This window comes from Danio rerio, chromosome 18, assembly GCF_049306965.1.
Source record: "Danio rerio strain Tuebingen ecotype United States chromosome 18, GRCz12tu, whole genome shotgun sequence".
Lineage (NCBI taxonomy): Eukaryota > Metazoa > Chordata > Actinopteri > Cypriniformes > Danionidae > Danio > Danio rerio.
Genome location: NC_133193.1, coordinates 48,332,501 through 48,356,180, shown reverse-complemented (window position 1 = coordinate 48,356,180; position 23,680 = coordinate 48,332,501). Strand labels below are relative to the sequence as shown.

Here is a 23,680-nt window from a genome sequence, read left to right as displayed (position 1 = left end):
CTTATGATGACTCACGCTCTGTGCAGCCTTTAACTGCAGCTCGTGCTGTTATTAAACAGACGCACGTAACTTCAAAACTATAGCGGCCGTTTGTCGACCGAACTAAATTAATTTTTTGATGTCTTGGTCACACTGTCTGGAGGGCCGAAACAAAGTGCCTTGGGGGCCGGATTTAGCCCGTGGGCCGCCAATTGAATAGCCCTGATCTATACCCTCACCGGAGTGCTCGAGGGTTCATGGGAGTATGCCCAACCAGTCCACATGTGTTTTGTGGACTTGGAGAAGGCATTCGTGTCCCCCATGGCATTCTGTGGAGGGTGCTGTGGGAGTATGGGGTCAGAGGCACTCTGTTAAGGGCTGTCTCGTTCCTGTATAAACAGAGTAGGAGTTTGGTTCGCATTGGCGGCAATAAGTCAGACTTGTTTCAAGTGCATGTTTGGCTCTGGCAGGTCTGCTCTTTGTCACCAATTCTGTTAAAAAAATTTATGGACAGAATTTCAAGGCACAGCCTTTGAACTGGAGGGGGTCCGGTTCGGAAACTACAGGATTTCATCTCTGTTATTCAGAGACAATGTCGTTCTGTTGGCTTCTTCGAACATGGAACTTCAGCATGCACTGGGGCGGTTTGCTGTAGAGTGTGATGTGGCTGAGATAAGAATCAGCATCTCCAAGTCCGAGGCGATGGTGCTCTACCAGAAAAAGGTGGTTTGCCATCTCCATGTTGGAGGAAAGTATATTGGGTTTTGTTTACGAGTGAGAAAAGGATGGAACGTGAGATTGACGCCCTATTCACACGGGGCTTCAGCGTCAACACTTGACTGAAGGCGTGTCTGAAGTTGGGGCTAAAGCGATCGTCATAAAAGCGTCAGCCAATGAAATCCAGTCAGCAATAGGCCACTGTCTGAGCTGGTGTATTTGCATACAGTGATCTGATTGGCTGACGCTTCCGTTGGCGCTTGAAAATTTGAGCTAGTCCCAACTTCTGCAACAAGCAACGCTTCTGAAGCGGTGCTGACAGATCCACAATGCAGTTCGGCAACGCCTGACGTCACCCATTCAAAGTGAATGGGAAGCATTGACGCTGACGCCCCGTGTGAATAGGGCGTGATAGGCAGATCGGTGCAGCAGCAGCAGTAATGCAGTCGATGTACCGCTTCATTGTGGTAAAGAAGGAACTGAGCCGAAAGGCAAAGCCCTCGATTTTACATGACTGAAAGGACAAGATCGCGGATACAAGTGGCCAAAATTAGTTTCCTTTGCAGTGTGGCAGGTTGTACCCTTATAGATAGGGTGATGAGCTCTGACACCCGGGAGGAACTCGGAGTAGAGCCACTGCTCCTCCACATTGACAGAAGTCAGCTGAGGTGGCTCGGGCATCTGTTTCAGATACCTCCAGGACACATACCTAGGGTGGTGTTCCAGGCATGTCACACCGGGAGGAGGGCTAGGGGAAGACCCAGGACACCCTGTAGAGACTATGTCTCTCAGCTGGCCTGGGATTGCCTCGGGATCCCCCCGGAGGAGCTGGAGGAAGTGATTGGGGAGAAGGAAGTCTAGAGTTCTCTCTTACGACCGCTGCCCCCGCGACCCAGCTCCGGATAAGCGAATGAAAATGACATGACATGTACTGTATTCACCTTATTCTCCGCTGACAAGCGGGCGCTGCCATTTGAATCTTTTGTCTCGCGACTTCCGGTAACATTCATTTTTTGACGTTAAAAACTGCTCGTTACGCTGCTTGATGTTGCAATTTGATATTTTCCTATTATATTATTCTACTTGGTCTGTATAGTCATGCAAACATTTGTTTGTAGAGCAAGTAGTTTGACCGCTTTCTGCCGTTTATTATTCCTAGTCATTTCTCCCATAGGCGACTGAATCGGAAGTTCTAAGACAATCGCAAAAACAGGCGCACTTATGCATTTTAGAATAAGGTAAATATATTACCGTATTTACAAGACTGTTAATGAATGCATAGTGTAGTATTAAGTGAACTGATGAACTGTAATTATTGCTGTAGTATAATATAGTTTGTACTACAGTAAACTGTGGTGTATTGTAGTATAATATACCCCCTATTTGTAAAAAAAAAAAAAACAGTACAGTAATTGGTAGGGACATCTGCAGACATTTTTTTGCTATTTCTGCTGAGAATTTAGAAAACAAATCTGCGGATTTATGCGGAATTATTTTGGGAGTATGAACTTAATGTATAAAATAAACTAATAATACCTTTTAAACAGTATTTTAATGTTTACCATGCAAATCCAATTAGATCCACTTAACTCTACGAAGTAGCTTTCACTATAAAAGATAACTCAAAACATTTGCCATTTGGAATCTGCACAATTTATTTTTAAACTATAACTTGTGGTAAACTTGGGGAAAACTGCATCTTTGGCACCATGGAGTATTACGTTTATAATCTTTCCGAAGCTACAGCTGCATATGTAGCAGCCAGATAATTGCATATGCTGGAAAACAGAGTTAAAAACACGATAAGCTCATGTTTGTCAGGGGAGAGAAAGTAATAGAAAAAGTGACAAGCCGGAGGCTTCATTTATTTAACTTTCAATCCGAGAACAGAAACATCAGCAACAAATTCCTCATGACTCTGCAAAGCACTTCTCCTCTTTCAATTCAGCTCAGTGTGCCCATATTAATGCTCCTGTCCCTCCTGCCTCGCGTCCGGCTGACAACGAAGAAAGAAAAGTAAAAATCTTTAGGCATACGCAAGAGTGTAAATTAATTTGAGACATTATGGATCATTCTGAAGGTATTCCTTAAGTCAACATTGTGGTAACTATTTGCCAAATAATGTATAACGGGTGGTCCACTACAATATCATATTTTAAACTTTAGTTGATGTGTAATGTAGCTGTGTGAACAAAACATCATGTCAGAATATAAAACGCTGTAAATGTAATGTAAAAAGAATGTAAAAGGATAAATGCAAAGGGACACCTTGGTTTTTACAGAGTTAGCTTAGCAAAGCCTACAATGAACAAATTTTAGGGACTACAAAAAAATACTTCCGGGCCTGTGAGATCACAAACATACTTCTACCACGCGCACACACTGTGCAGCTAAGGGGCGTGGCCAGAAGCGCTGTAATGTACACGGAACTGAAATGCCGTCCAAACACTGCTATTGCCACAGAGCTTCTTCAGTTTTTGTACTTGGGCTTTCCAAATTTCCAAAGGACACGACACAAAGACAGAAGTGCTTACAGTTTAAAATTAATTATGTTCCAGAGAATTATAAAATACACAGCAAGCATGATTTGACAAAGCTTTCAGAATCTTTTCCAGTTCAGTGCTGGATTCGGTTAAAATCTCCTCAAAGAAGGAGCAGCTCCAACAAGCAGAAGCTGTATAGCCTGTGAGTTTTTATTTGTTAAAATTGATCATGACATGCACAGTGTCTAGCCTTAACGGTATGTTGCAGCAAAGATGTAAAAAACGTGAAATGCTGTTTGGCACCGCTAACGATTTAGCAACAAATTCATATTTATCATTCAAACTACTGTAAACACACACACACACACACACACACACACACACACACACACACACACACACACGCATATCTTTGGACTGGAAACCGGACCACCCGGAGGAAACCCATGCCAACACGGGAAGAACATGAAACTCCACATAGAAATGCCAACTGGCCCAGCCGGGACTTGAACCAGCGATCTTCTTGCTGTGAGGCGGCAGGGCTAACCACTGAGCCACCATTGCAGAAAGATTTAATCCATAAATTTCTGAAGAGCTTCATGCTTCTCTGGTCTGAACAGAGAGTGAGAAAAGGAGATATTCTGTTTCCACCTCCATCTAGAGATCACGAAGAGGAAGAAAATTATAATAATTAAGAGTGCAATCAAGAAGAAATTTATATGTGTGCAATTTGTGACCTCGGAAAATGTAACAGGTTTTCAGTCCCACGCCTGAAATTTGATACATGAATCATAATTATGAAAAAACAGATGAAGGATCTAGTTATGGACACATCCAACTATTTTGATGAATCAAACACTGAGAGATTTTGAGAGAGTCATTAAGTCTGTAATTACAGACTCTTAAAATTGGACTGAAAATGGCAGAGAAGTATTTCTCTGCACTTTGAATATTGTGCAAAATGAAAGTAATACACACTGCAAAAAGAAATATGTTAATCAAAAGTGTTTTACGATTATTTACAGATGTGAATTGCATTATGGGATGTTAATCTCTGCTGTGTCGACTTTTGATGTTGAAAACTCAACTCTACAGTTTAACAAAGTGACTTTTATTGACATTTTAGCAGTTTGAAACAATATAATGTATAAGAAATAAGAAATGTAGAAATAAATCTGTAAAATTTACTGGCAGAATCAACACAGGCTCATTCTGAAAACGAAGCCCTATATACATTTCTGGAGGTCGCAAATTATGTAGCCAGAGATACATATGACTGCATTTTATCTTTAAAATGAATTCTACGAGGTAAAATGACGCCGTTCCTTTTCGCTCTTCCAGCTGACTGCTTACCTCCGTGTGGACTGCTTTTTGGCTGTCACCAGTTTGTCCAGTGGCTTGCCACATATGTTGGGGGACTTGTGACGTGGAAAAGAGTTGACCATAATGACTGGATTTAAGTCCCGTGAAGAACGGCTCCAGAAAGCAGGTAAGACAAAAACAAAAGGCAAGAAATAAAATAAACAACTAAATAATAGGGTGAGAAGGTGGTAAAATCCGGAAACGTGGTAAAAATCTGCCTGCTGCAAGGATTTTTCTTTTTCTGAATTACTTTTGAAAACACTATTGGTTGGGTTTAGGGAAGGAGGAGAGTAAGTCTGTCAATTGGTCAGTCAGACAGTCATTCTGTCAGTCGACAGTGACCTCTGGGGGATTAGCGTGAGAAGAGCAGGCGCGAATGGCATGTGCGGGAGATACATGCAATTTCAAAAAGTGTACACAGCGGCCTCTGACAGATTCGAGAAAAATGAAAACCGCAATTGAAACGTAGCTTCTGGAACATATTTAGCACTCTCCAGAAATGTATATAGGGGTACGTTTTCAGAATGAGCCTGGGTTGAGTATAACATAAGGTTTTTGTATCATATTATACAACACCAATCCAGACAATATTTCACTTTAAACTATGAAACATGTTAATAAAAGTCACTTTTTCAAACTTTTCATACTTAAAAGTTGCCATAGGTCCCATCATGCAATTCAAAAGCATAATTAAACAGTGAAAAATTAAAACACGAATCACAAAAAAGAAAACTGTAAATGTACAAGTAAATTCTGCAGTGTTTTTTCAATTTTGAAAAAGTATAATCTCCTATTACTGCAACATTTCACTAATTAAATAAGTACATTTATATAATATACTATTTTATGTATATAGAAATTATGTATTCTTAAAATATTTTTATTACGTTTATCTACTAACATCATAGTGAACTCATCATTTTCATGTTGTCTCGTAAACAGTTTGCTGCAATTGATGCGGGGTATGGTTGAGGTTGGTACAGGTTTTAATTGTGTGGGTGGGTGGGTTTAAGGGGTCATGCATAATTAGCAGTAACTACTGAAATACAGCTGTAATTACATGCAGGTATTTAGAAAACCCACATTGTCACAATACACTCACTGGCCACTTTATTAGGTACACTCTAATAGTACTGGGTTGAACCCCCTTTTGCCTTCAAAATTGCCTTATTCTTTCGTGGCATAGATTCAACAAGGTACTGGAAATATTCTTCCTTACTCCATATTGACATAATAGTATCACGCAGTTGCTGCAGATTTGTCGGCTGCACATCCATGATGTGAATCTCCCGTTCCACCACATCCCAAAGATGCTCTATTGGATTGAGATCTGGTGCCTGTGGAGGCCATTTGAGTACAGTGAACTCATTGTCATGTTCAAGAAACCAGTCTGAGATGATACGCGTTTTATGACATGGTGCGTTGTCCTGCTGGAAGTAGTCATCAAAAGATGGGTACACTGCGGACATTAAGGGATGGACATGGTCAGCAACAATACTCAGGTAGGCTGGTGCGTTGACACACCGCTCAATTGGTACTAATGAGCCCATAGTGTGCCAAGAAAATATCCCCCACACCATTAAACCCCCACCACCAGCCTAAACCATTCATATAAGGCAGGATGGATCCATGCTATCATGTTGTTGATGCCAAATTCTGACCCTACCAACCGAATGTCGCTGCAGAAATCGAGAATCATCAGACCAGGCAACGTTTTTTCCAATCTTCTATTGTCCAAATTTTGTGAGCCTGTGCGAATTGTAGCCTCAGTTTCCTGTTCTTAGCTGACAGGAGTGGCCTTCTGCTGCTGTAGCCCATCCGCCTCAAGGTTGGATGTGTTGTGCATTCAGAGATGCTCTTCTGCAGACCTCGGTTGTATTGAGTAGTTATTTGAGATACTGTTGCAGCAGATCGTCTTGACCATGTCTACATGCCTAAACAGACTGAGTTGCTGCCATGTGATTGGCTGATTAGAAATTTGCGTTAACAAGCAGTTGGACAGGTGTACCTATTAAAGTGGCCGGTGAGTGTATATGTATTGTATCAAATGTAGTAGTAGTTAAAGACATTTAATAAAAAAAATGAGTAGCAAATAATTAATAACTTTTTTTTAAACAAAGGAATACAATAGTTTCATCACAGCCTTTTTTGTCAGTGCCAGTCTGGAGTGCCGTGTGACAGGAGAGAATATATTTCACTGCTATTTTTATCGACCTACCGCCGAATAACAACTGAAGATCTCCTTCTTTCCATCTCAGCCTCAAAGAAATCCTACTGCAGGCTTTATCTCAGCCTCTTTTCAGGCAATATTTACTGAAATAGTCCCTGGAGGGAACATATCATAGCAGAGACATGCAAGTACAGTAGGTCTGTGCTGTCAATGTCAAGAAATGAAATACATGAATCTTTATATATTCGCAGTTATAACTTCTATTGGTTTCATTTGCGAATTGCACAAATTTTACATTTGATTTGATTATAAAATGACATCTCAATGATTCTACTGGATATTTTTCTTAGCTTTGGTTTGTTTAAAAGGATTGTAGACCCCAAAATGTGAATTCTGTCATTGTTTACAACTGTTTGTTTCTTTTTATTTAACATGAAAATATGAAGAAGGCGTTTTGAAGAAAACTGAATACCTGTAACCATTAACTTCTATAGTAGGTAATAAAATGCTGTGGAAGTCAAAGGTTATACCAACACAATCTCACGGCAATTCGTAACTTTTTGGTTTAGTGGCAAATTCGTATAATTTCGTACGATCTAATTCGTACAATTTGGTATGATTTGCTCATCCCCCAATGGAGGTTGGGTTTAGGGGTGGGGTTAGGTGCCACGCCTCCTTTTTAAAATCATATCATTTTGTACGACTGAACTCGTACGAATTAGCCACTAAACTGGCAAAACGTAAAATACTTACGTTTTCTCGTGAGACCAGGCTGGTTGTACAGTAGGTTTCGTCAAAATATATTGTGTTCAAATGAAGAAAGTGACTTATAAAGGTTTAGAACAAGTGATGTAATGTAATGTAATGTGTATTTATATAGACCATTTATTGTGTATGGCCATACACCCAAAGCGCTTCACAATCATGAGGGGGCTTTCTCCACACCACCACTAGTGTGCAGCATCCACTTGGATAATGCGACGGCTGCCACAGGACAACGGCGCCAGTGCGCTCACCACACACTCGCTATTGGTGGAGTGAAGTGACAGTGATAGAGCCAATTCGGTGGATGGGGATGATTGGGAGGCTATGATCGTAAGGGCCGATAGAGGGACTTTGGCCAGGACACCGGGGTTACACCCCTGCTCTTTACGAGAAGTTCCGTGACATTTTTAATGACCCCAGAGAGTCAGGACCTCGGTTTAACGTCTCATCCGAAAGACGGCGCCCACTGACAGTGTAGTGTTCCCTTCACTTTTACTGGGGCATTAGACCACAGGTTGAGCGCCCCCTGCTGGCCTCACTAACACCACTTCCAACAGCAACCTAGTGTTCCCTAGTGGTCTCCCATCCAGGTACTGACCAGGCTCAGCCCTGCTTAGCTTCAGTGAGTAATGGTTGAGTGATGGTTGAGTAAATGATGACAAAATTTGTCTCTAATTGAACATTTACAGTATCTTTGTTTCCATCCACCTATTTTTATGCGCATTTTGTATATGCGCATTAAAAACCGAATAGAAACGCAAAGTCTTATTTGTTTTATTTTGGCTAGAATTAAAGCAGTTTTAATTTTTTAAACCATTTTAAGGTCAAAATTATTAGCCCCCTTAATATTTTTTTTTGATGGTCTACAAAACAAACCATCATCATACAATGCCTAATTACCCTAACAAGAGCTGCACAATTCCGGCTAAAATGAGAATCGTGATTTTTTTTGCTTAAAATAAAGATCATGATTCTCCAACGATTCTGTAGATGTAAAAAATGACATTTTTAGGTGAATTATACCTAATAAAAACAGGATGTGACTCTTTTAACATCATTTGGAGGTGTCCATGTCGCTGAGCAACGTATGTGAAACAATGAAAAGACTCTTTGCTTCTCTCCTGAACTTGAAAATATGATTGACAGAATCATAGAAATGCTGGATTAAGATCGTCTAGGGGGTCGAATAGAGATCGCGTTTTTCTTCCCGATTAATTGTGCAGCTCTAACCCTAACCTGCCTAGTTAACCTAGTTAAGCCTTTATATTGCACTTTAAAAGAAATCAAATATAAAAGAAATCAGACATTACAAAATAGTTATTAAAATTATTATGTTTAGAAATGTCTTCATTCTGGTAAACAGAACTTGTGGAAAAAATATACAGGGGGCTAATAATTCAGGAGGGCTAATAATTCTGACTTCAACTGTATAACTACTTATGCTGCACTTTGACTATTACAAATAATAAAATCTGAAATCGCATGATAGGGGCAGCAATATTTGTTCGGTTCAGAAGACTAATGGCTAACGCTTGCCAGAAGTTGTAGCTCTTTTGGCAATGATCAATTTTTTGCTGCCTACAAGTGTATACTGGGATTTCCAGCTTTAAAGAGACCTTCATCAGTCACTCATGCCTAGTCATTTATAACATCGTGCTGCAGACCATTGAAGGAAACCGAATGCATTCACTCTCGAAGTCTGAGCCACATTATCTCCCATTGCATCGCCATCCTGATTGATGACATGGCTTCAGTGCTTTAGGAAATTGACGTTATAATAGTTAACAAATAAGTGTACGAATATAGAAGGGATAAAATGCTTTGCTCTGATGATGATGATACTGGTGTTGCATTTTGAATTCGCTCTTAATAAAAAATACGACATTTAATTACTTTTTGATAGTGGCCATCTGTTTGCAGTAATGTGCTAATTGGCAACTGAATCAGTCCATTGAGCTGATGCTTAAGATGATCGCACACACATACTTGCACGCACACACACACACCAGCCGATGTTTATGTAGCAGTGGTTCGTATATGATTCATTTAAAGCAGCCCGAGGAGCCATTCCACTCACGTTTCCTCTAAACCAATTAAAATCTATAACGCCACACACAGCTCTCACATCTGCAATGTTTCAGTCGTATTTCATTCAAGCCAGGGTGGAGGATTAACCATAATGAATTGTTTGCATGAGATATTTTGATCCACTATACATTACAAATCTTATTTGATTTCATAAAAATAGAACAAAAATCGCTTATTTCTTTCACAAAAATCAGACAATTTCAGGTGTGTTTTTTGTGTGAATTTAAGAGTGCATTCGTTCATTTTCCTTCAGCTTACTCCCTTATTTATCAGTGGTCGCAACAGCGGAATCTACCACCAACTATTCTGGTATATGTTTTACGCAGCGACAGCTTTTCAACCGCAACCCAGTACTGGAAAACACCCATACACACTCATTCACACATTCAAACACTACACCCAATTTTGTTTACCCAATTCACCAAGTAAAGCACATGTCTGTGAGGGAAACCAGAGCACCCGGTTGAAACCCACACTAACTTGAGGAGGACATGCAAACTCCTAGAGACCTTCTTGCTGTGAGGTGACAGTGCTAACCACTGAGCCAACATGCCACTGAATATGTAACTATAATAGTAAAACAATGTGAATTTTAAGCCATTGTTATAGGCAGTATACTTTTATAGGCAAAACACAAGCAATTAAAGAGTTTGAAAGCAGAATGGTAAGGAAGAATATGAATGGTTTATATAACACAAACATTTTAATTTAAAGTCAAAACACTTTTTTTTTATGAAACGACTTTGCATTTTCCAGCACCAGGTAGCCATATATACTCTATTCCCTGTACAATTCTGTGAATCATCCCACTCATTTGCACAAATGAGACCAGTGGTCTAGTTGCTAGGGTGTTTTTTTTTTTTTTTCACTGTAATGTACTTTTTTTTCTCACAGCATACATCAGGCGAAAATAAATATTGAACACATCCTGTTTTTCCTGGGAATAATATTTCTAAAGGCGCTGTTGACGTGGAATTGAACCAGATTTTGCGAAAAACTCAAACAATACAAAAATAAAATAAAAACAAAAAAATAATATCTGAAAAATTTGTCATGTTTAATAAAAATGGAATGACACAAGGAGAAAGTTCTGAATCACTGAAGCATGTTTAATACTTTAAATAAAAGGCTTTTTTGATGATGGCAGCTTAAAAATGCCTCTCATATGGAGGATGAAGTCCCATGCATTGCTCAGGTGTGGGTTTTTTCCACAGGCTTCAACAGAGTGTAAAAATCTGATGGTTCTGTGGGTCTCGTCTATCAGATCTGAGCTTTATTTTGTATTCTCTATTGGATTCAAGTCAGGTGATTGGCAGGGCCATTCTACAGCTTGATTTTCTTTCTCTGAAATCATTTGAGAGTTTCCTTGGCTGTGTTTTGAATCATTGTCTTGCTGAAATGTCCACCCTGGTTTCATCTGCATCATCCTGCTAATGTAGATGTTGGACTGAAGCAGCTGATATTCATTTACAATCTACACCTCCCTTTCTTCATGTGTTTAATACTTTTTCCCTGTGTCATTTTATTTTATAACTTCATTTGTAAACTACTTCGATTTTTTTCTTTGCATATTTGGGTTTCTTTGATTGTTACCAACATCCGGGGAAAATTTCAAGTCAACAGCACCTCTAGAAATATGTTTTATTGAAACAGTGACGTGTTCAGTACTTATTTTCCCTACTGTATGTACTTAAAATTCAGGATAATATACAAATTATGAACCAATTTAAATTCAAATCAATATTTGATGTCTGCACCCAGTATGTTTGTCATTACAGCAGAATAAAAGTTCTTCACTCAAAAAAAGATTTAACCCAGGCTCATTCTGAAAACATACAGCTATATACATTTCTGGAGAGCGCCAAACACATCCCAGGAGATACGTTTTTTTTTTTTTTTCAGTTTTTGTTTTCACAAATCCACCAGTGTTTGCTTTTTGCGGTTTCAAATTTCTCTCATAGTGCCATTCTCGCCTGCTCTTCTCACATCCACCAGAGGTCAACTGACAGACCAATCGACTGACCCACTCTCCACCTTCCCTAAACCCAACCAAAAGTGGTTTCAAAAGCACTGATTGACCCGCCCACCCACTTCCCTAAACCAATTAAAAATCAATCCAGAAAAAACAAAAGCCCTTGCATTATTTTTATCACGTTTTATCACATTCTCACCCTCTTATTTACTCTTGATTCTATTTTTGGGCTTGTGTTTTTACTTTTTTTTTAACTTTTTGATCATGTCGTGCTGGTCAGCTCCTCTCTGCATCTCAAGTCTGCCGACATGGTGAGCTACCAGACAAACTGGTAACAGCGGGAAAGCCATCCATACGGATGTAAGCAGTCAGCTGGTAGCACAAAAAGGAACAGCATCATACCGCCACTTTGCGTTTATTTTAAAGATGAAATGCAGCCATGTGCGTACCTCTGGGTACATAATTTGTGATCTCCAGAAATGTAGATAGGGGTACGTTTTTTAAAATGAGCCTATCTTGAAAAGATTTGTGCTGATTGTTTAAACTACTTATTTAAAATGAGCTGAAAAAACACAACTTTTAAGTATTTTTTTTGGGACTATTTAATTGTTTTATGCTCAATCAACTTAAATTTGTTATGTTAGCTTAATTGATTTGTGTTGGAACAACATGAATGAATTGTGTGGAACCCAGCATTTTTTTACAGTGTCATATTATTCTTCACTGTAATAAATGCTGAGTTCCACACAATCGATTTGTAGGTATTAAGTTAACTTATTAGTTTCTACAAATTTAAGTGGATTGAACATAAAACAATTAAGTTGTGCCCAAAAAAACCTCAAGAATTGTGTTGTTCCAGCTCGTTTTAAATAAGTAGTTTAAACAAACAGTGTGTAGGATTTTTGTGGCTTTGGTGAATGAGACACCAGCTCAGAATCGATCTAAAGTTTTCATCAGAAAATAAACGATTGTGTAACAGAACTTTGAATGTGTGTGTGTGTTTTCCCACACATAAATGACTAATACAATAGGAAAGCCGAGGCAGTCTGTTTATATAAGCCTTAAGTCAAGCTGTGCATGAGTGAACATATAGCCCACTTTCTGCTGCCAGCAGAAAATAACATTGTACATAAAATAATATGAGTGCATGGGTGAAGTCACTTCATGAACTGCATTGTAATTCCGTGTTGTTTATCCGTGATGAATCATACCTGATCTTTCGAGATCAAGTACAATATTATGAAAACATACTGTAACTTTCAAAAATATTAATAATTAAATCGCCTGAAAATAAACGGTTTAAATGGAGAGTTCTTTCAATTTCACTCTTTACTTCTATTAAACCCAAGTTCCTTTATTCTGTTGAACACAAAAGAAGATATTCTGAAGAATGCTGAAAACCTGTAACCACTGACTTTCACAGTATTTGTGTTTCAGCTAGAAGGCAAAGGTTATAGCTTTTCATCTTTCTTCAGAATATCTAGAAACTCAAAAACATCTAGAAACTCACAAAGATCACTTAAGGACGAGTAAATGATGACAGAATCTTTAGTTTTGGGTGAACTATCTTTATAAATTTAACATTCACATCCGGTATTTAACAATCGATCAAATCAGTGAAGCATTTTTTGAGGTTTAAAACTTCCCCTGCTAGTTGGTTCATCTGTTAGTATAGAGAAGGCATATTATTCCAGTGATCTAACTGTAGAGGGGTCCTGCAGAAAAAAAGGGTTTAAGTGAATGTATTTGTTGTGTAATGAGGCTTTTTTTGATGTATGCATTAAAAATGAGAAGTTATTAATCAAATTCTTCAAGCTACACATGTCTGGAGCTGCATTGATTTCAGCATGCAAGCAAAACACAATATTCTTTGTTGTATTTTCATGTGCTTTCAGATAAAGCAGCAACATAGAGCTGTAGTTCACTGAGAAGCGACACAAACATCTATCATTATCGTCAATTACTAATTATTATAATCCATTAGATTGGCTTCGATTTGAATTTTATACTAGACCTTTAGGTTTTAAATGCGTATAAAAATGGCCTTTCGTTAATTGTACAGCCATAGATAGAGATTACATTATTTTTTTAGGGAAAAACTAATGTGAATATAAATTGTTCATTTTAAGCTAAAACACCAATATTATGCTCTATACTCTTAAAGAAAATGATTCTAAACAGTACCAAATAGGGGGTTTTCAGCTTGCACCAATAGCAGAACACTTTTCATAAGGCTCCATAAAAACATGCTTTTAAAGTACTTTATAGAAACTTAAAAGTATTTGTATTGTTTTTAGAATATATATTTTTTTATTGAATTATTAACATTAATTTGAGTTTAAAATATTAATAATAATAATACATAATAATAAATAAATAATAAATTAATAATAAATAACCACAAACATAAACAACAACAACAACAATAATAAAATAAATAAATAATAATACAAATAAATAATATTAATAATACGTATAAAGATAAATAATAATGATAATAATGATATTAATAATAATAATAATAATAATTATAATAAATAATAATAATTTAAATAAACAAATAATAATAATAATGATAATAATGTACTGTAATATGTATTCTTCATCTGGGGCTGTGCAATTAATTAAAAGCTATTATTATTATTATTATTGTTGTTATTATGATTATTACTACAACAACAACACATAATAACAACAACAACAAACATAAATAATAACAACAAACATAAATAATAATAATAATAATAATAATAATAAAATTAATAATAATAAAAGTAAAAATATTAATGATAAAAACAAATAAATAATAATAATAATAATAATAACAATAATAATAATAATAATAATAATAATAATAATAATAATAATAATAATAATACTTTCACCAGCGGCTTCTGTGACACTTTTTTGCCTCCCATCCACCTGGTCAATCGTAAAAATTATGATAATAATATTATTATTATTATTATTATTATTACTATTATTATTATTATTATAAAGCCTTTGATTAATTGATTACATTATTTTTGGAGAAAAAAAGCATCTAAATCAATCTCCAATATGTACATGTCAGTACTCTCCTACTTTTAAAGCACTTACAATACATTACGGATAACCAACATTTTTCTTTTTTTATTTCTAATGGTAGTGGCTCAATGTCATATAAAGACAAGCATACTCTGTTGCCATAGCTCCACAGAGCTTTCCTGCACTTCATAAGTCCAGCAGTAGCAGCACAATCATCTCCCTTTCATTTCAGTATGTTCTCTGCTCCTATTGGATGTTTCACCTATCGCAGAAGACCAATAAATAAATAAGCATGCCAGTCTTTCTGCCATGACATTTTCTTCAACTCAAACAGTCCTCTCCCCCCTTGAGCATGCCTTGGGTGGTAATTATTTAAATTCTATATATATTGTGAGGTGTAATTCTTGGAAGAAAACTCATTTGAGAGAGTTCAGAAACAGTGCTTATTGAAATAGAGAAACACTTTGGAGTGAGTTTGTAACTTTGCATGACTTTTTTATGCTAATTCAGCAATATAATGCACAATGATTCTAGTACAAAATTAAGGTTCTTCAGCTTGTGACAATAGCAGAACCTTTTTTTGCTGCTAAATAGAACATTAAGAACCGTGCTTTTAAGGAACAAGAAAAAATTTAGTTATATTATATATATACTTATATGATGTTTAACAGCACAAGGAAATGTTCACAGTATGTCTGAAAATATTTTTGAAAGTCTCATTTGTTTTATTTCTGGCTAGAATAGTTTTACATTTTTTAAATGCCATTTTACGGACAAAAATATTAGCCCTTTTTGTCGATAGTCTACAGAGCAGACCATCATTATACAATAACTTGCCTAATTACACTAACCTGCCTAGTTAACCTAATTAACCTAGTTAAGCCTTTAAATGTCACTTTAAGCTATATAAAAGTGTCTTTAAAAATATCTGGTAAAATATTATTTACTGTCATCATGGCAAAGACAAAATAAATCAGTAATTAGAAATGAGTTTTTAAAACTATTATGTTTAGAAACGTGTTGAAAAAAGTCTCTCCGTTAAACAGAAATTGGAGAAAAAAATAAACAGAGGGCTAGTAATTCTGACTTCAACTGTAATATATATATATATATATATATATTTACATTTATTAATATTAAGTTTAGTTTTTACAATACAGAACAATAATTTAACAGGGAAAAAAATAAAATAAATACATATATTATAAATACAGGCATCCGCTGTGTAAAAACAAATGCTGAATGAATGAATGAATGAATAAAAAAAAAATGAATGAATGAATGATATATGAGCAATATCACACAAGGAGTAGCAGTGCGATATGGCTGTATATCAGCACTGTTGGGAGGCGTGCATTGGCACGAGGCCGCAGGCTGAGTGCCTTAGCATCTCACCAGTGCTTATATACAGCCTTATTGCACTGCTTCGAGTGTGATATTGAGTTTATGCAGCCGTTCAACGGCACAATCGTGTATATAAAAAAGAAAATCAAACACAGAGAGTCTAAAACCCTTTTTAAAACTACTTTCTTCTGCCATTCATTCACGTCTGCAGCTGACGTCAAAACAGCAGAAGCCGTTACTAATTCACCAACGTCACTTTAGAGCTAGTATTTAAATGATTCTCAAGTGTAACGTCTAAAGTGATGACAAAACAGCTGATTTTGCTGACATTTTAAGATTATAAGGCTGAACTTGACATGAAATGTCTTCCGTCTACAGAGTCTCCTTAATACAGTCTATTATATTATAGTCTACAGTTTTTCTCTGTTGCAATCGAGATATCACAATAATTAACCCTGAAAAAAGCAGCGCAATCACTACCAGACTGCTGTTGTGTTTGTAATAAGGAGGGGGTGTTCGGGGTGAGGTCTCTGAAGAACACTGTTGAGAAAAGGGATTGGAGATTATCTGTATTGAAATAGGCACTGTCTTTATAAATAAACTGCATAGTTGCAATCTATACAAAAGAAAGAGATCAACTTAGAATATCACTTACCAGTATAATAATGATTTGATCAGATGTAGTTAGAAAACACACAGTTTTATTTTCTAAGCAAGTGCTTATTATGCGGTTCTGGTGCTATCTTGTGGATAGACAATGTCAACCATCTTTGACGAACACTGACACTTTCAGAAATTATAAATATTTTGAAATAGGCACTATCCTCATAAATAAACTGCATAAGTTGCAATCTAAACAACTACAATCTTGATTAAAAAGCCCCAATAGTACATTATGTTGCCCAACAGCAGGAATATTTGTCAAACTGTAGAGCGTCCTCTGCTTGTATGTGAGCGAAGTAATACAGTAAAGAGGCATTTGTGTGCTGTTACTGACAAAATATCTCATGGCTATCAGCCAATCAGATTAAAGAACCAGACAGAACAAATAAACGAACAAAGAAACGAGCAAAAGAACCAACGAACGAACCAACCAGCCAACCAACCAATCAACGAACAAACAAACAAACCTACCAACAAACAAGGCAACGAAAAAAAACAACCAACCAACTAACCAACCTACCTACCAATATATCTATAATTATTTTTATAATAATAAGTGTAAAAAATAATAACATATGACTCATCATTGCTCCCCCTTTATTGTTACAAACCTGTTTGAGTTTCTTTCATCTTTTGAACACAAAATAGGATATTATTTGGAAACCTTTAACCATTAACTTCCATTGTTTTTATGGAAAATCCAATGGAAATCAATGATTCTGAAAATATCTTCTGTAGTGTTTAACAGAATAAAAAAAACCTCATATGACCCTTGAGTGTGAGTAAATAGTGAATACATTTTCATTTTTGGTTGAACTATTCCTTCAAAGTATCGCATGGAACAAGTTTCTTTTTTCGGCTTTGCAGTTTGTCATTACAGCATCTGACTTGTGCATTTCATCTCAGTGGCTGCAGGATGCAGAACTGATGCAGTGCTGACATGGCTGAGAGACACCCAAACTGTGTTTTCTACTTTAAGAAAGACTCATCTCTCTTTGAAGATGCAGACTTTTATCTTTTTCTCTCCTTGCGTGTCTTGCCTGTTGGCGTTATGTTCTCTGTGTCTGCCTGTCTCTGCTCCTCCACCGTACTGTGAGCCGTCAGGATGACATTTGATAATGTGTGTCCATCAAGCTGAGCGGCTGTAAGGAAACACACACACACACACACACACACACACACACACACACACACACACACACACACACACACACACACACTCGACAGCTCCTCTGTCTAACAGTCTTTTCACAGACAGACACAGTGTGAAACTGCAGTCACGACTCACTCACTCAAACATGGCTCGGACCCAAACACCAGCAGAGCAAACTCAACACTGTCAACTGTCTTCAGACTACACATCTGCTGAACAAGAGCAAAAGCTTCTTGCTATGACTCAAACTTTAATTTTTTGCTACAGATTTTTTCTTCGTCTAGAATAAGACTAAATCACAGTTAGTTGGAATCACAGTTATTATATTATATTATATTATATTATATTATATTATATTATATTATATTATATTATATTATATTATATTTTATTATTTTGTATTATATTTATAATATTATATTATATTTGATTATTTTTATTACATTATATTTATTATCTTTTAATTATTATATTATATTAAATTATATTTATTATATTTATTATATTATATTATATTATATTTATTATATTATATTATATTTTATTTTATTTATCATATTTTATTTCATTATATTATATTATATAAAATTATATTAATTATATTTTGTTTTACTTATTATATTATATGATTTTATATTTTATTATTTTATTATATTATATTATATTATATTATATTATATTATATTATATTATATTTATTATATTATACTTATTATATTATATTTTATTTATTATATTATATTATATTATATTATATTATATTATATTATATTATATTATATTTATTACATTATATTTATTATATTATCTTTTAATTATTATATTATATTAAATTATATTTATTATATTATATTTATTATATTATATTTTAGTTATTATATTAAATTATATTTATTATTTTAGATTTATTAATTTATATTATATTATATTATATTTTATTATATTATATTATTTTATATTATATTATATTTATTCTATTATATAATATTATATTTTATTATATTATATTATATAAAATTATATTTATTATGTTTTGTTTCACTTATTATATTTCATTATTTTATATTCTATTATATTCTATTCTATTATATTATATTATATTATATTATATTAAATTATATTATATTATATTATATTATATTATATTATATTATATTATATTATATTATTATATTATACTTATTATATTTTATACCATTTTTATCACAGCAAAAAATGCTGGGTTATTGCAAATTTAAGTGGATTGAACATAAAACAATTTAACCTCAAGAATTGTGTTCAGTAAACATGCCAGTTTGTTCAAGTTTGCTGAAAAAATAATATTTCGGCTTCTCCTTTTTTTTTTTCGCGCTTCACTCTCGCGTTTGTCCTTTTCTTTCTGAATGTTTCACTCTTGCGTTTGTCAGCTTCTCACAGGATCGGGTTTCAAAGCACGTCATTAAATAAGAGCAGGTTATTATCATCAGCTCAAGAAGTTTGTTATTTCAGGTATAGACGCGTGGCGAGCGCAAGCAAGAAAGCAAAGAAATATAGAAAGTAAAAAACTACGAGGCACAGGGTAAATCTGCTCTTCTTTTTGGCTTTGTGGCTGTGCATTAAGACGACAACAAGGTTTGCTTGAGCCCGGGTTGACCATGGCTTGTTATTATATGTATATATAATTCCACTGTAATCGCTCGGCTTTATACTTTAAATATGGCGGCTCTTTTGTTTACATTCTGGCTTGTTGAATAAGCGAATGACATATCTCGATAAACCAATAGCGTTCAGCTGTGCATCTAGCTCCGCCTTTTGGTACCTTTTCTCCTGTTTGGTACCCTTTCGAAAGGGTGCTGAAAAAGTGGTACGGTACGGCTCAGTTCGGTATGCCTTTTGACAGTGGAAACGGCCATAAAAATTAACCAAACTGAACCATACCACTCAGCGGAAACGGGCCATTTTATGGGTGTTTTCACTGTCAAAAGCTAATAAAAAAAGTGAACTGTACACTCAGAAATAAAGGTATGAGAGCAAGTATAACATCAGAGTTTTTAGGTGCATTTAAAGTTAACCCACAAGTATATAAAAGTCTCAGCACTCAATCCTAAATGCCAGGGAATAGAAGCATTAAAATTTGGCACGTCACTTTTCCTTTGTTCCATTTTAGTCTATCCAGTCTTGTTTAGGGTGTTTGAAAATGTGCATAAGTTTGATAATCACACATTAACAAGTAAATTGTTGTTATATTAAAATTTTACAATTCATGGTCCTACCGATGCATTATTCATTAAGTCATTAAGAATGTATTAGTGCATATTAGTCATTCTCATTTGCATGATTAGTAAAAGGGAGGCAAATTGGAACATGTTTTTTTTTCTACCACACACACTTGCCGAGCACTTGGATATTTTAATCAAAGATTAATGTGCCTGAAACTGAGAGAGATTTTGAGAAGTGAGATGCTGCATGGTGTCTACCAATCCACACTATGGAACATCTAATTTACTGTACCTATCTGGAGTGTATTCGGATTACAGTCCTCAAGACTGACTATACTGAAGTGAGCAAACAGCCCGATAGTTCGTAGTAGTGGATGGTGAACCTGATTAAGGATTGTAACATTCATGAAACAAAATGTGTGAATTAGACATCTTATTTGTTAATCTCACTACATGTGGCTGAAAGAAAGATAGCAGACTTTCATACATATTTAAAAATCCCTAAACCATATGGAAGGAAGGAAGGCAGAAAGGAAGAAAGGAAGGAAGAAAGGAAGAATATTCATTAATTTTTTAAGGCAGGTTTATTTATTTTAAAAATAGAATTATATTATATTATATTATATTATATTATATGTATTATATTATGATAAAATATATCGATTAAATTATATTATTATAATATATTATATTATTTTATATTATTTTTATTTATTATATTATGTTATTTTATATTATATTTATTATATTTATTATATGTATTAAATGTATTATTTTATTATTTTATATTAATTATATTCTATTATTTTTATTTATTATATTATATTATATTTTAATTATAATATTTATTATTTTGTATTATATTTATGATATAACATTATATTTTATTTAATATATTATATTATATTATATTTTATATTATATTATATTAAATTATATTTATTATATTATATATTTTTTATTATATTATGTTATATTATATTTTATATTATATTATATTAAATTATATTTATTATATTATATAATTTTTATTATATTATATTATATTATATTATATTTCATATTATATTATATTAAATTATATTTATTATATTATATATTTTTTATTATATTATGTTATATTATATTATATTATATTATATTATATATGCATTACTTTATTGATTAACTGACTGTTTTGTGAGCACCAGTAATGTAGCCCTCGCTTATTACTGAAAAACACTCCAACTCATTCACCCAAACTGCAAATCCCATCATGCCCTCCAGTCATACACCAGTTTCAGATCATCAGAAATGTTAACATTAAGTATTATTTTTTTAAGTTGGTCAGGTTTACATTTGTCTTTAGTATGCAGATGGACTTGCATTTTATGTTTGTGGCTCTGTATTTACTTTACATGTTTATTGTATTTCTTTTTTTACATTTATGTATTTGTTTTTGAACGTAAAGCCTAACCAGGGATGAGGACTGCAAATTAGCTTCATACCTATATGCTCTTTGTGCGCGGCATCGGTTGTCTCTGTATAACAACGTCAAGTGTATTGTCCCTGTTAAATAAACAAACAAACAAACAAATAAATAAATCAATAAAAACGGACCATATATACACCATTCAAACGCGCAAGTGTTGAGTATTGTTACACTGTAGTGAACTGAACTGGTGTGCTACTGCAAAGCACGATGGGACATGTAGTCCGGGTGAATGACAGGGAGTTTTCTCCATTGATCAACGAGGGTTACATCGCTAGTGAAAATTGTCTGACATTTTCTAATCATCTTTAAAAAAAAAAGAAGTAAAGGAAACTAAAATTCATGCATGTACAGTATAATTTTTAGAAAAAAAATATTTTCCATCATTTTAAATAATAGTAGCAATTAAAAGTGATTTAAGCACTGCTCTCTCTATTCTTTTTTTTTTTTGCTATTAAAAATGCAATTTCGAACCATTCCGACTCATTTATCTGAAATTATTGTAAATACACATTGACTTTATACAGCTTGGATAAATAAGAATCAAGCCCCCGACTCTTGGAGTTATGAATGATTGAACTGCAACAACGAGGAAACAAAACATGTCAGGGAGCCGTTATAGATTTGTTATGAAGGATTTCCATAATCAGCGGAGTAATTATGATTTGACCGGGGGAGATGTTTATTTTTCAGGCCGCTCAATGAGCACTATTGACTGCAGTGAGAGAGTGAAAGAAGAGCTCCTCCATCAATTACTGCAGGAGCTGTCCACGCTGATGGTGCTGAAATCTGATTGCCTGAGTGTGTGTTTATACAGTGCGAAAGGGATCCAATAAGGCTTATTCCTTGCTTTCTGTGTAGGCTAAATAAGAAGAAAATTGTGTAAAGCTTGACAAAATTAAGCACCACTGTACTGAGAGCTACAATTTGACGTTAGACACCACATGGCCAGATATTAGTTCATTTTTTGCAGGATAATTAATGATATATGTTAAAGGTAAATGCACTTATTTACTTTACATTAATTCAAATATTTAATCAGCCAATCGCATGGAAGTAACTCAGTTTATTTAGATCATGCAGATTAGTTTATGATAATGATTGATTTGAACAACCCAATATGGGTGCATTGTGAATGCATGATCACACCCAAATGGGATGTGTGTAAATATTGAGGTTAGGGTCTGAAACAAGTAGATCCAGACTATCCATAGATACCATTAGTGTTCAAAAGACACTTTTCTTCTAAAAGATATGTTTTTATCTACATATAGCTGATAAGTAAAGTCAAATTAGATTCATAGTATTTTAATAGACAAATATTGATTAACTATTGATAAAACAAATGACATTTTATGAATATTTATTGGTGCGGGAATGCAAAAATCTCACCCTTTTGCAAAAAAAAGCATATTTTTTATAAAGAATTTGTTCGTTCATTCATTCTTTTTCTTTTCGGCTTAGTCTCTTTTTTAATCGGGGAACGCCACAGCGGAATGAACCGCCAACTTATCCAGCACATGTTTTACACAGCGGATGCCCTTCCAGCCGCAACTCATTCACACCATACACTATGGACAATTTTGCCTACCCAATTCACCTTTACCACATGTCTTTGGACTGTGGGGGAAACCGGAGCACACGCAAACTCCACACAGAAACGCCAACTGAACCAACCGAGGCTTGAATCAGCAAACTTCTTGCTGTGAGGCGACAGCACTACCTACTGTGCCACTGCGCCGCCTAAAAAATATGTTGTCTTTGAGATTTTTATCTGCTGAAGTAACAGAAAGTGAGGCTACTGTAGATCCGAATTAGCTCATTTTTCCACAAAACACTTAAAAGTAAATAAGTTTTTTTAATAATTAAGATGTGGATATGAATTAATATATGTATTTGGTTTGATGAACCATGCATATGTACTATATAAATTAATGGAAAAAAGCTGACCCTCAGTAAAAAAATGAAATGAATCTTTCGCAATAACATGATTCATTATTTTAAATTATAAGTTCCACTCCCTGACTTCCATGCTTTTGTATCAATTACAACGCAAAAAATACAGTCGTAGAACAATACAAAAAATAAAGACAAAACTAAAAATATATGTAAATAAAACATTACTCTTTAAAGAAAGAACTTAAACAATTTACACAATTCTGTTGTTTACTAAAAAGCCATTTTTGTCTCAAAATAATGGTTTATTTAAGTAGGAAAACCCTAAAAATAAAGGTTTATGGTTTGTAAATATACATTTAAATTATATACAATTCTGCTAATAATACAAG

At 34.6% G+C, this 23,680-nt stretch overlaps 1 long non-coding RNA gene across 2 annotated transcripts in view; it reads right to left on the bottom strand.

Annotated features, from left to right (window-relative positions):
* Positions 1–23,680, bottom strand: part of LOC141378672 (uncharacterized) — a 107,808-nt gene that overhangs the window by 16,373 nt on the left and 67,755 nt on the right. The window contains exon 3 of one of the 2 annotated variants that reach the window (XR_012393843.1): positions 21,362–21,469. The exons of the other annotated variant lie outside the window; for it this stretch is intronic. This is a non-coding gene — a long non-coding RNA (uncharacterized lncRNA). Of the gene's footprint in view, positions 1–21,361; positions 21,470–23,680 lie in introns of those variants that run through there. 2 annotated transcript variants of the gene reach the window in all.